The sequence below is a fragment of the Squalius cephalus genome, assembly GCF_949319135.1.
Source record: "Squalius cephalus genome assembly, chromosome: 2".
NCBI classification, from domain to species: Eukaryota; Metazoa; Chordata; class Actinopteri; order Cypriniformes; family Leuciscidae; genus Squalius; species Squalius cephalus.
Genome location: NC_137123.1, coordinates 60,396,802 through 60,410,516, shown reverse-complemented (window position 1 = coordinate 60,410,516; position 13,715 = coordinate 60,396,802).

Genomic DNA, 13,715 nt, shown 5'->3' with positions numbered 1-13,715 from the left:
TACACATATATCAAACCATTGTTTTGGCCAACAGGAATGCAATTTAATGCAACCAATTAAGGTTTCACTTTATTTTAATGGTCCCTTTAAAACATCATGCTGACTATAAGTAACGCTGCACCTACATGTCTACTTACTCTCATTAGAGTGTTAGTAGAGTATTAGTAGACTGGTAGGGTTAGTAGAATAAGTGGACATGTAGTTGCAAAGTTACTTCTAGTCAGTAGAATGTCTGTTGGAGGATCAACACAATGAAGAGTTAGCATATATTAAGCAGACAGTCTACTAATACTCCAATGAGAGTTAGTTGACATATAGTTACAAAGTTACTTATAGTCAACATAATGTTCAAATGGGACCATCAAAATAAAGTGTTACCCAAATGAATGCAAAAGCTTACTGTATGTGTTTGCATAGTCATTGTACTTCTTTTTTTTTGTTGTTGGTGATTTTCATTTTATTGTGACAGGACAGTAGAGAGATGACAGGAAACGAGGTGGGAGAGAGAAGGGGGATGGGATCGGGAAAGGTCCACGAGCCGGGACTCGAACTCGGGCCGCCCGAGCGCAAAGGCGCTACATGTCGGCGCACTGACCACGAGGCCATTGGCGCCGACAAAATCATTGTACTTCTGACCAGGCAACAAATAGGGGCAACAAAATAATACCAGAGGGGAAAAAAGTATAGGAAAACACTTTGTCTTCTAGTTTCTGCCAGTCGCTGTATCTGCAAAAAAAAAAAAAGATACAAGCATCAAAGCAATCTGTAAACCCCACCAAATGTGCCAAGTCAATCCACATCATTAAAGGCTAAAAGGCTGTGTGAAAATTTGAATATCACAATTGTCCCTCTGGTCCTCGTTTCCTGTCAGACTTCTTCCTGGTGGTTCAATGGCTGAATCAGACTTCTGTCCTTTGAACTGCTGCCGTATCACATCCTGAATCTCCAGGAGGTCGGTTCACCCCCTACAGTTCAAAGAGCACATGCACACAGTGAGTCCAGTCCTAATCTAGTGGCCGGCCCTAATGATTGATTGCATACTGGGAAGTGCCGTCACCTCTGCTGAGAAAAAGAGTGCAAGAAATGCTCATCAAGAAACCGACAGAGGAACTGAGAATAGCTTGATTTGTGGTAGACTGGTTAACTCGGAGAGCTAATTGTTTTCTAGAAATTTGTGCAACCATTAACCAAAGGATTTTTGTATGAATTTTATGCATTTTTGTGTTTGATGTACTTTCTGTTCATAAAAGAATCCTGAAATAATGTATCACTGTTTAAACAAAAATATAACGCAGCTCAAATGTTTTCAACATTGATGACAATGCAGCCTTGGTGAGTATTAGAGACTTCTTTTAAAAAATGAAAACAAACATTGTTAAGCTCAAAAAGTGACAAAATAGCACAATAAAATCAGTGCGTATGACTCTATCAAAACATATCATATCTTCTCAAGCCATTCAATATGAACAGACAGTTATTCACTGAGAATATTCCCTTCATACTGATGAAGGAAATTATGCATTTTCAAGTATTCAAATGGCACACAAAGGTGCAATGCACTTGGCGTTAATGAAGTCATTTGCTACTGTTTTTTGTTCAATGTGAGCAAGAGTAATACTAGATTAGCAGAGGAAAACCTTTTTTTTTTTCACATAAAGCTATCGCATTGCTTCAGAAGACGACTTATGTGTGAACAAGCTGTCTATCAGCTCTTTTTGTGTTTGAACACTTTTAATGACTTGAGACTGAGTAAATTATGACAAAATTCCTGGATCTCTCAAAACTTGTTCTTTATATACTGGTGAATACAGTGTGTTTTAGATCTCTGGACTACACACACATACATGGAAACTTGCCGTGAAATGTTTGTGAGTATTGTGCAAAGTACTTCCTGTTTATCATCGATGTGGTTTGTCATGTCCAGTTGAGTAGCCCGTCCTTTACAGTAGTAATTTGGTCAAAGCATTATTGGGACAATACAGCTGTCAAACCATTTAAAAGTCTCTTGAGCTTCACAATAACATCCACAAGCTACAAGCTCATTGTAACCCTCTGAATTATTCACGCTGTCATGCTGACCTTGTTTTAGGTGGTGTTAAGATAAATAATTAGCTCTATTATTGATTAGAAAGGCTGCGGTAAACTAGTCAATATCAGATCTGAATGTATAATGCACCCAGTAGGCGACTCAATACATGAACGCTTGAGAGCTCATATAGTGTATGCGGTAAGTAACAATAAGGCAGATCAATCTTCTGATGTTTTCTACAACAGAAAACGAGATATAGACCGGGGAGAAAAGACGGGAGAGGATATTAGACAGATAGAAAGATAGATATGGACAGCGAGTGAAAGAAATCCAAACGAACAATGGCTTTGTTTAGATGTGAGTGGGCAGGAGAGGTGAGTAGTGTGCACATTTCTTTGCCACATGGGTATTTATGAATCTGACGATAATTACATTATTATCTACATAGGTTATATCCTTAAAAAAATACTACTGAGAAGGGAAACAATAGGTCATCCGAGAATGAATCATATTGATGATATTCCATACTATGCATACTATTCATTTTTGCAAGACGTAAGCAATTAAACATACACAAACTAAAGACAACAAGGCTGCTGTGATAATGACGTGGCCAAATTTGGTGTGTGTCTTCTGTGTTTTGTATTGTTAACTAAAACTATGAAATTATTGTATTTGCTAAATGAAGTAAAGCTGAAAGAAAAGAAAATATAAATATTAGAGGGAAACTAATAAACATGGCAGTAACACTTTATTTAAATAGTCATCTTTAGATATTCTACCAACTATGAGAAACTTTGCAACTACATGTCAACTAACTCTCATTAGAGTATTAGAAGTTAGTTTAGGGTTCGGGTTAGTAGAATAAGTTGACAAGTTTAGTCTTTAATGTCTGCTGGGGAGCATCAAAATAAAGTGTACTCAAATATTAAGCATACAGTCTACTAATAGTCTAATGACTACTAGTTTACATGTAGTTGCAAATAGTTAGTAGAATGTTTAAAATGGACCATCAAAATAAAGTGTCACCAAAATGACAAAAGCACATAACATAATAACTAAAACTTAAACTACAATACAAACTGAAAATGCAAAAATAAAAGCTAATTCAAAATATGAAGCACTCTGTGTTGTTTCTATGCTTGTCATGTATTCTTATTCAGAGTATGAATTGAGTAGTACATGTATTTTATTATATATTTTAACTGGATAATTTGATAAACTCATTAGGATCATTTTGCAGTATTGGCATGAATTGTGAATCAAGAGAACATCAATTGAGCAGTGCTATTTATAGGAGTTGCTTTCTTATAGTGTTACAAATTGGTCTCTTATGCGGTTGTGATTCACTCAAGAATGCTGCCTAAGTATGCATTACAGTAAGGCAGCTTATTAGGTTTTGGAACAGAGCCCTTATGTAACACGCACATAAAACGGGATTCCTTCTCCATATCATTATCTTAAAAATACCTCTAATTACAAGGTATTGTAGCCGTCAATACTTCTTTGATTTGTCTGGTTCCTTATACACTGCAATGCAATTCAACCCGCCCCCTGTCCTTTATCTGTAATAGAGCCCAACAGCTACAAATCAATATAGTGCTACAAGATAACAATGGATGAACTTGCAGTGTTGACCATCTCTTAAAAAGACCTGCACTTTCAGGCAGTGTGGTTCATAGAAAAGCTTTAGTTGCTGCATTGTTACCTGAGTTGTTTGGTAATGCCACAAGGCTATAATTGCATCTCAATCAGTAACTTCATCATTGTTCTGAACTTTGGAAGAAATGCACAAATATATCTAGCATCCGTGAACTTGTGAAACAACAGAGAAGCACATACTGAGCACTAAGTGGTTCATCCCTTTGAACTTTGAAATTGCGCTCTAAAAATGTCAGCGCCGTGCCGAAAATGCATTGCGCACACGGACGTAGAATATAGTCTTGAGAGTAGTGTGTTAAGAGCTCTAACCTTTTCCACAACCGCATCAACCCTCTGACTTCATCTCTCTCTAACTCTCCCCTCCGGAAAGTATTGTAATGCATGCCGGATAAGTATACTATAAGTTTCAAACAATTTTGTCGACGTTTACTTTATGACACTATCCAAAAATAGTCTAGATTTACGCTATCATACACAATCAAGAAGGTGACAACAGGTAATATACATTCATTTATGGCTTGGCCTGATAGCGCTCTGCCAAAGCTGGAGATGTGCACTTGGGAGTAACTGCCTTTTCTGCATGGGTGAGCATCCGTAATCCCACTTGACAAGCATATATCGCTGTCTTCACATCAGGCCAGGCGAAGCAATCGGGTTAGAGCAGGTTTGTTCCTGTGACCTTGGCTGTCAGAGCATGCATGCTGAAGTCGGCCCCACTGGGGTGAACATTGTGTCGAGGTGGACTTGACCGCTTTGGGTCATACATTATGTAGACATAAGATGTGCTTTAATTATCATTTAGAGCGGTCTACCTCCGACAATGCTAAAGGCTTTTATGCCTATGATACACAAGTTAGGTTGCCAGCCGCACATGTTTTTGGCCAATGTCTAATGTCCTGTATGCCAAACGATGAGTAAATGACACAATTATGCTACATGCAATGATTATGGTCGCCAATCGTCCTGTAGTACCAGGGGCATCTTGTTTTTTAATCAACGAAAATGCCCCATATGCCAAACTCAATAAACGGTACTACACGAAAAACAATCATGCTTTTATTTCTTACAATTAGGGTGGACAAACATCCTGCATTAGCCAGGATGTCATGTTTATGGTCAATAAAAATGCCTCGTATGCCAAACTTAACTTATCTAAATTGCATTGCATGTTAACTTTCCCTTAAGAACAACATCATTATTTAACTATATATATATATATATATATATATATATATATATATATATATATATATATATATATATATATATATATATATGAATAAATATTTGCAGTAAATTTGCAACCATATAACTTTTAAAAACTGAACAAGATATATATATATATATATATATATATAGATACATATAGATATAGATATATATTTATTAATACTGTGATTGTCAACCAATTTTAAAGGTGTAATAGTGTGCATGACATGCTGTTTTCGTCATTGCGATTGTTGTGCAAACATACTTTGTGGTGCAATAAATAGTGTTTAGATGTATCTTTATAACTGGATGAGAGTAAAGCATTAATTCCATAAATATAATGATGTCACATGACTAGCTACTTTAATTAAGAGTAAGGCAGTACATTAGAATTATGAAATCGTATGTAAAAATGCATACTTCATCTTATACATCTTATGCATATCCAATTTGCAAACATTTTTGTTATTTCCGATACGTTTCATATACAAGTGCATTAGCCAGGACGTCAATGTAAATGTCGCTAAACTTACACACTCTGTGCTGCAATAAAAGGCGGTTAGACGCATCTTTACATAAGTAAATCATTAATTTCCATAAATAGTAATGTAACATGACTAAAAATAAGGCAGTATATTCTCATTATGATCATGCGAATATACATATAAATCAAGGAAAATCTAATAGTGCAAACTATAGCATATTATGCCTATGCATTTGTGTTTGTGTGATTTATCGGATGTTTCATAAAATAAGCAACTGCACATTTCTGCTACAACATCTTTATAACCTACTGTCCTGTATTTGGGTGTCGAGACATCATACACACTTGATACAAGCCAAATATATTATTGCAAGCTTACAGGGTCCAGAGGTGCTTGTAAGGACACAGTGGTATTACTAATAATATATATGGTACAACAAACAGATAAGTGAGACTGCTCGAAATTTGTTTGAAATCTGCCAGCTTTGTTTGGAGCCTCACACAGTTGATACAGGTCAATCAGGTGTCACACAAATATTGCAAGATTGGTCAAGGCCAAGAATTCAATTCTTGGCAAAGACGCAACTCTACAAAGGAAATGATGCAACGTTAGCACTGTGTTGCTCCACAGAAAGAACCTTGACATTGTACTTTCACACCATGTGAAATTCATTACAAGGCTTGTAAAGTTTGCCTCGGCAAGCTGAATGTAGATGCTGCTGAAATCCGCTGATAGTGATTGTGTGAGAAAACAAGCAATATGTGATAAAAACCAGTATTATCACATTGCAAAAGCTTAGCCTGAGAGTGATGTTTCTTCTCACACCGGCTGATATGATTCGGTGAACCCAACATTAAATGAAAAACACTAGGAATCAGAATTGAAAAATATTAATTTAGCATAATTGCAACAAAGCTTTGCCGATTAAGCCAAAAAGAAAATATGTGTACGGTTCTGTATGTAACTTTGCAACCATATAACTTTTAAAAACTGAACAAGCAAAGTTAAAATGTAAGATAAAGTCACAATCAGGGAAAAAAAAAAGCTCAATTGTAAGATAGCCTATAATGTCGCTATTTTGATTCGGTTGCAATTATGAGAAATTAAGTTGCAATTACGAAATAAAGTCTCAAACCCAGTAAATAATGTAATTTTTCTCCCTCTAAAACTTAAACAGTCTTCCACTTTTCCATAAAAGGGTTTAGCAGACTTTCAGAAATGTATGCCAAGCTTGGGAAATTAAATGTTAATTATCATTTTTACATTGGGATGAAGATACAGATTACAGAATGACTAAATACTAAACGTACAACATTGTAGAACGTCACCGCTAGGATAAATAGACAAATTCCATATATTTTTGATATTATTGTTTATGCTGTTTAAACACATTGTTCTGTTACATATCCTTAAGATATTTCAGCTGAATATTAATTATAAATACGTGTTCACTACCTGTCTAGCGATGTGTTTATGCTGACATATAATACAAAAAATGCGGTTTGTCTTTTCAAATCTTCTATCGCGGCATTATATTTATTGAGTTGGCCCGTGGGTTTTATGTTTTGCACTTCAGAAATGTGACGTAATTTCCGGTAAGGGAGCATAGTGAGCACCGATGCTGGTTTTTGCAGTATATTGTAGGATTTTTTTTTATGGAGCAAACTTTCCAGTGCACTGGAAATTGAGACAGCCCTTAAAATAGCCGACTCCCTGATCAGTGCACTGACTACTGAACTAGGGAGCTGCACCAATTGAGACGCACCAATGCAACACTACTGCTAACACACACTCATGTTTGTTGTGTTGGTTCCCTTCCTGAAGTAACTTCCTGAATTGGCTTTTATTTTGTTAAAATGATTTCAGGAGGATGGAAAGTGAATTGGGCACACATGAAAAGCTACCATCAAAAAACGCCAACAAAACTTTAGCTTGGAACATTTTGATAAGAGAAAGCAAGAAGGAAATTATAATTAATTGACAGTTTTCAGTGCACCGGAGAACATGACAAAAATGACAACATCCACTTAAAACAAAGCAAGTAAGGTAATTTAATATTCTCCCTGTATTCTCTTAATTGTGATATTTTAATTAAAATAATACAAATTTAACATTTTATCTATATTAAGATTAGAGGATGAGAAAATGCACTGCATACGGTAGTAGGAGCAACTCTAGCATGCACTTTTCCTTGTAGAACAACATGTCATGCAATCTTCCTCTGTCACTACCATCACACATCCCCATGAGTCTGGAAGGGCGTCTTTCTGATGAAACCGATGACAGGCAAGACTAAGAAGTATAGCGGCGTGGATACGGCAGTCTAAAGGTCCATGCATATGTATGCCTCATCGCCATATGGACGAAAAGACAAGGGCATCATCAAGGTAGACAAAACCTGGCCACACCATTCTCTCTTAATATATTCTGTCACCAACTTCCGTGAACATGCGTGTCACTTTGGAACAATAATTAGACATCTGATGCACCGTAAGGGGTCTGGGGAACATGAACTCCGCAAAGTCCCCGGAGGAAAAAGAATGTTCATCATTATGCATTAGATTGTTTCCAAAGGCCTCTTCCAGCGGGAACAATCTCCATTCCGCTCGTAAAAATGATCAGCACAAGTTCATCCAGCCTGCCGCCTGCCAGTAATGAGAAATGGACACACATAATGGGGCCTGAATGGGTTTAAGTGAGGGCTAGTGAGTCATATTATCAGAGAGCGTCCAGTCGACTGCCAATAACTTGAAGGATTCCTGTGCAGGTATCGATTCGTCTGTTGGCGCGTTCAACTTTTATCGCACTAAAGTTTTATGTGTTGTACACTCTGCTGATAAATTCTAGGGGGTTTGAAATGACTAAAAATCAAATATGTGCTGAAGAAGCACAGAAGTGTTTTTCGAGACTGTTGTAATGTTAACAAATGTGGCATGAATGTTCACCATCACCACAAAGTGTAAACTCTTCTATATTATTTAATGTTAGAAGATGTGCATTTCCTGTGACTGTAAATAACAAAGCAAGACTGTCTGTTAATTAATGAAAAGGTAAAGTCAAAGGTTTATTGAAGAAAACAATGGAAAGTGACAAATAAACCTAATAAATATTGATCTTATTTAGTCAAACATGAACTGACAAATAGGGAATCATAAACTTTTTCAGGGTTTTAGCCAAAAGCACCATTCTAAATATAATATTATAATGTAAGTAAGGAATAATTGACAACGGGCCGTTGAATTATTAAAAAAATAATGCACACCCGAGGTAGTAATGCAAAGTTTTGTGGCAGCTACACCTCAGGTGTGCATTATTTTCTAATACTATTTTCTAATAATTCAACAGCCCGTCGTCAATTTAGCCGTGCGTTTAACTGAAAATAATTGCACACCTTTGAACGTTCATCAACCAATCAGATTCAAGCATTCAACAGCCCCGTAGTTTACAATACAATACAATTAATATGAATTCCTCTTGAACACATATGCTTCTTCTAAATTACAGCTATACCTTGAATGCAGTGTAAGTCACATTTGATGATAACATCTTTCAAATGAGTCATTGTGATTCAAAAGAAAACTGCTCCACAATTTCCTACCGTTTTTCGCACACGCCGATCATTGTCAGTGGTTCTTCTGGGAGACACATTCATCAAAACTGTTGCTCAGAGGTTGAACCAGAGCAGTTGTGGGGAAACTAATTAGAACACCTTGCTATTAATGTGAGGCACTTGGAGCTCAGCTTCTGATTATTCATTATTTGCTTGTGTACATCACCGCACAGCTGCTCGATCAGTGTGTTGTTGTCAGAGTCACCCATCTGTTTGGGATGTTTAAGACAGAGAGGGCTGTGGAATTGGGGAAGGGCAGGGGTTGCCAACCCGCTTCATATCTCCAAATATGATGGATTGATAGTCTTTCATAATTATTAAGGGAGGAGCACTGGCAAAACCATTGTTTTGAGTCAGTTTTGAGATTTTAGGCTATTTTGCTTCTTTCAGACTAGTTGAAACAAAGCATCCAAACTACACATTCAAGTGTTTATTTAATCACACTTTCAGTTGCAATACATATCTTTAAATTATGCATATTTAACAAAGTTTGGGAGGAACATGTTCAGGTAATCCAACCAATCAGAGTGAGAAAATCCTTTATATAGCTGTCTCTCACCTCTGTCCCTTGATAGTTTTACCGCGTCCCTCTGCCACCCATATGTAATTCACCTGATTTAAAGGGGTGGTTGATTATGATTTCACTTTTTTAACTTAATTTATTCTGTAATGTTGCTGTTTGAGCATAAACAGCAAAGTTACAGTGCTCGAAGTTCAAAGCAAGGGGAGATATTTGCTTTTAAGGAAATTGCTTTTTATGGACAAGACAGAATATGCTAATCAATGACTAGAAGATAACTACACATCAGCTACAACTAATTCGTCAACTAACCATACAGAAATGTCCTGTTGCTTACATGTTGTCTCTTCTTCTTGAGTCTCTCCATCATTGTCTGAGTCCAGTTTGAACATAAAAGGCTAAAAGTTTTTGAAATTTCCAGTGCATGTGTGTGCGAGGTAAAAGGACACAAGCTGTTGAAGCTCCGCCCTCTGTGCCGGGAGCAGCAGCTCATTTGCATTTAAAGGAACATACACAAAACGGTGCGTTTTTGCTCACCCTCAAAAAGTGACAATATTAACATGCTATATAAAAATATCTGTGGGGTATTTTGAGCTAAAACTTCACATAAACACTTTTTATGTGTTATGGGGACATCAGAGACATATTTTACATCTTGTGAAAAGGGCATTATACCACCCCTTTAAATAACATTTTATTCCTAAAAACACCCCCCCCCCCCCCCCCCCCTTTTTAAAAAAAGTCTTAAAAAGTCTTTAAAAAGTCTTTAAAAAATGTAAAAATACATTGACATGCATTCAAAAGTAGCTGTCTTATTTTGACATAATTATATAGTAGATGATTTGGCAGTGCATTCTTTTTCAGAGGGCTCTTAACATTGTGAAATGGACTTTGGCTGACAGATTTGACTCTCTGTGGGCACACACACTTTTAAGACGCTAAGTTTTATGCATGAAAACTCAGACATTAACAACTAAGTTAACACCCCCACTGAGGATATTTATAGAAACTTCAAAATATGACACACAATGGCTGCTTGGTGACACTTAATATTCAATGCATAGTCTAATGGCCTGACACTGAATTGTCAGAATGACCTCTGGATGAACTTTATTTTTTATGATGCATACTTATGTTATGTTTGCATCATTGATCTAAATTACAAAGACAGTAGGAAGTGAATGAAGCATGAAGTGCTCTGAAAATGTCCTGGTAGACGGCTGCGTTGACTCTGGATTTAATAAAGCACAGTGGACCAAAGTCCTCTTTTCTGATGAGAGCAAATTGTGCATCTCATTTGGAAACCAAGGTCCCAGAGTCTGGAGGAAGAATGTAGAGGCACACAATCCAAGATGATCAAGTCCAGTGTGAAGTTTCCACAGTCTGTGTTGGTTTGGGGAGCCATGTCATCGGCTGGTGTTGGTCCACTGTGCTGTCCACTCAACGCAGCCGTCTACCAGGACGTTTCCAGAGCACTTCATGCTTCCTTCAGCAGACAAGCTTTACGGAGATGCTGACTTCATTTTCCAGCAGGATTTGCACCTGCCCACACTGCCAAAAGAACCAAAACCTGGTTCAATGACCATGGTATCACTGTGTAATTACTGTGTGATTTCATGTAATATTCTATTTTTTGGAAATCCTGTTTTCGTGGGTTTTATGAGCTGGAAGCCCAAATTATGTACAAATAAACAACTAAATACTTGAAATCATTTAAGTTGTGGGTCCTGAATCTATAATCTATGGAAGTTTAACGTTTTGAATGGAATTATGGAAATAAATAAACTTTTCCATGATATTCTAATTTTTTGGAAAGGGTCTGTATATTCAATTTGATGTTTAATAACACTGTTTTAGTACATTAAGTGTTTTTCACATTAAAAGGTGTTGAATGTCCTGCTGTTTTTAGTGATTGGAATACTGCAGCAGGTGCTGTATGGATCACATGTGTTCAAACTTTCATTTTGGGTTTCACTTTATTTTGATGGTCCCTTTAACACATTCTGTTGACTATAAGTAACGCTGCACCTACATGTCTACTTACTCTCATTAGAGTGTTAGTTAAGTATTAATAGACTGGTAGGGTTAGGGCTAGATTAAGTGGACATGTAGTTGCAAAATTACTTCTAGTCAGTAGAGTGTCTGTTGGAGGACCATAAAGTGTTTGCAGATATTAAGCAGACAGTCTACTTATACTCCAATGAAAGTTAGTTGACATATAGTTACAAAGTTACTTATAGTCAACAGCACATTCAAAAGGGACCATCAAAATAAAGTGTTAACGCATTTTGTCCACATGTTTTTATTTTTCATCTTTTGAAATTGAAAATTGGCCTTTGCTGCAGTTCTATGGATGTTTTGTCCTCCAGTTCTCCACACCAGTCATCATGTGACTGACAACTATGAATTGATAAGGAAGCTTTTCATTTGCGCCCTTGAGAACTTCTCAGAACTTCTACTGTCTATACAGATTATGCTCTCTCATATTTGAAAACTACTCAAGGATTTATGAACGAGACCACAAATCGTTACTAGAATGCTAACCTGTAAAGGGGTTTATTAAATAAAGTGGCTACATTCTGACAGTGTCAAAGTGGGTCAATTAGCTTGGATTTACATTATAAAACTATTGACCAGACCTGTGGCCTCAATGGCTAATGTGCTTCGACATTGTATAACATCATTTCCTCTTCACTGTCAAGTCCCATCATATTATAAGTGTAAAAAAGAAAAGAAAAAAGAAATTATAATAGTTTTTGATAGTAGGCTATAATTTAATCATGAAGAATAATTAGTATAATAATTAGGAATCATTTGTGTTCTTTTTTGTAACTATAATATGAGATAAAATAATTATAATTGAAATAATTTAATATAAAAGTAATTGGAAAAACATGTTAAAAAATTTGTTTTGTTTTTGTAACTATTATATGAATTTTAAATAATTATAATTGGATTATAATTATTATAATACTAACTGACAAAGCACATTTAGAAATGAATGTATGCACTTTTTGTAACTATAATCTGAGATGTGAAGCCTTATTTGAAACGTACATAAATCCAAATTACATAATTAAACAATTGATATATGCTATGCTCATATGGATTTGCTTGCCCTGAAAGATTAATATTGTGGCATTGTCATCAATAAGTATTTAAGCCAATTAGAAAACATATAAACGATCTTATTTATGATTGGGGGTTTTTATCGTCAGTGATTAAATCTAGCGATTTATGTGACAAATAAAAATATATCAACGTGTCAGTAGGTGCATTTATACCTTTACCTTCGTTCTCTGGAGCAAAGCATGGCGTATGTGAAGTCACTGGAACAATAAGCAACGGCAAACACTGTCTAATCCATCATTCCACAAGAACACAGATGATCTTTTGCCCTGATCGTCTTTGCCACTAATTACCGTTGTTGGCCCTAGCACTTAGCAAACAAACGCAGCGATTTATCTAACCAATCCTGTGAGAACTTTCAGATCTTCTTTCAGTGACAGTAAACATAATATATTTCAGGTCTAGCACCAGCATGTAAAAGTCAAACGGTGTCAAATATCAATAAAGAGCCGCAATCAAAAGCTCATGACTAATTAACTGGCAAAAAAGGATAGCTGTTTTATTAAGATCATATATCTGCTTGCTCTCATGCTGTGAAACTCGAGTCCTTTACCGTAAAAGAAAAACATAAAATGCATTCATGCAGGGAATCTTGTTAAATTGCATTTTGTGATTAATCTTTATAAGCCAAAACATAAACCTCACTGACCCATATTTATGATATGCACTTTGGACTGTGCAAGATAGTCTGTAAAAAAATGGCTAACAATACTGTATATATTTGTGAATTAAACGTCTACGAGGGAAAATGTTCAGAAATAGTTTGGACTCATGCCTTCAGTAGCTGTATTTGCGTAGACGTGCTCGGCTTGTGCTCATTGCTTCCGTAGAGTGTGTGATTGTCAGCGGAGTTTAAACTGACATTTGAAGACAAGCCATGCGAGATGTGATTCATCACAACAGATTGAGGCCTTACATAAGAATGTCCTTCAAAAATGTGTGATGCAAGTTTCCCTTATCTTCCCCGGTTTGACAACATGAAGTTTAAAGTCAAAAAGAAGAGGCGTTCACAACCTGTTTTAGTTTTATCATTTTTTAAGCATACAGTAACTGTAAACGATTTCCAGTTGG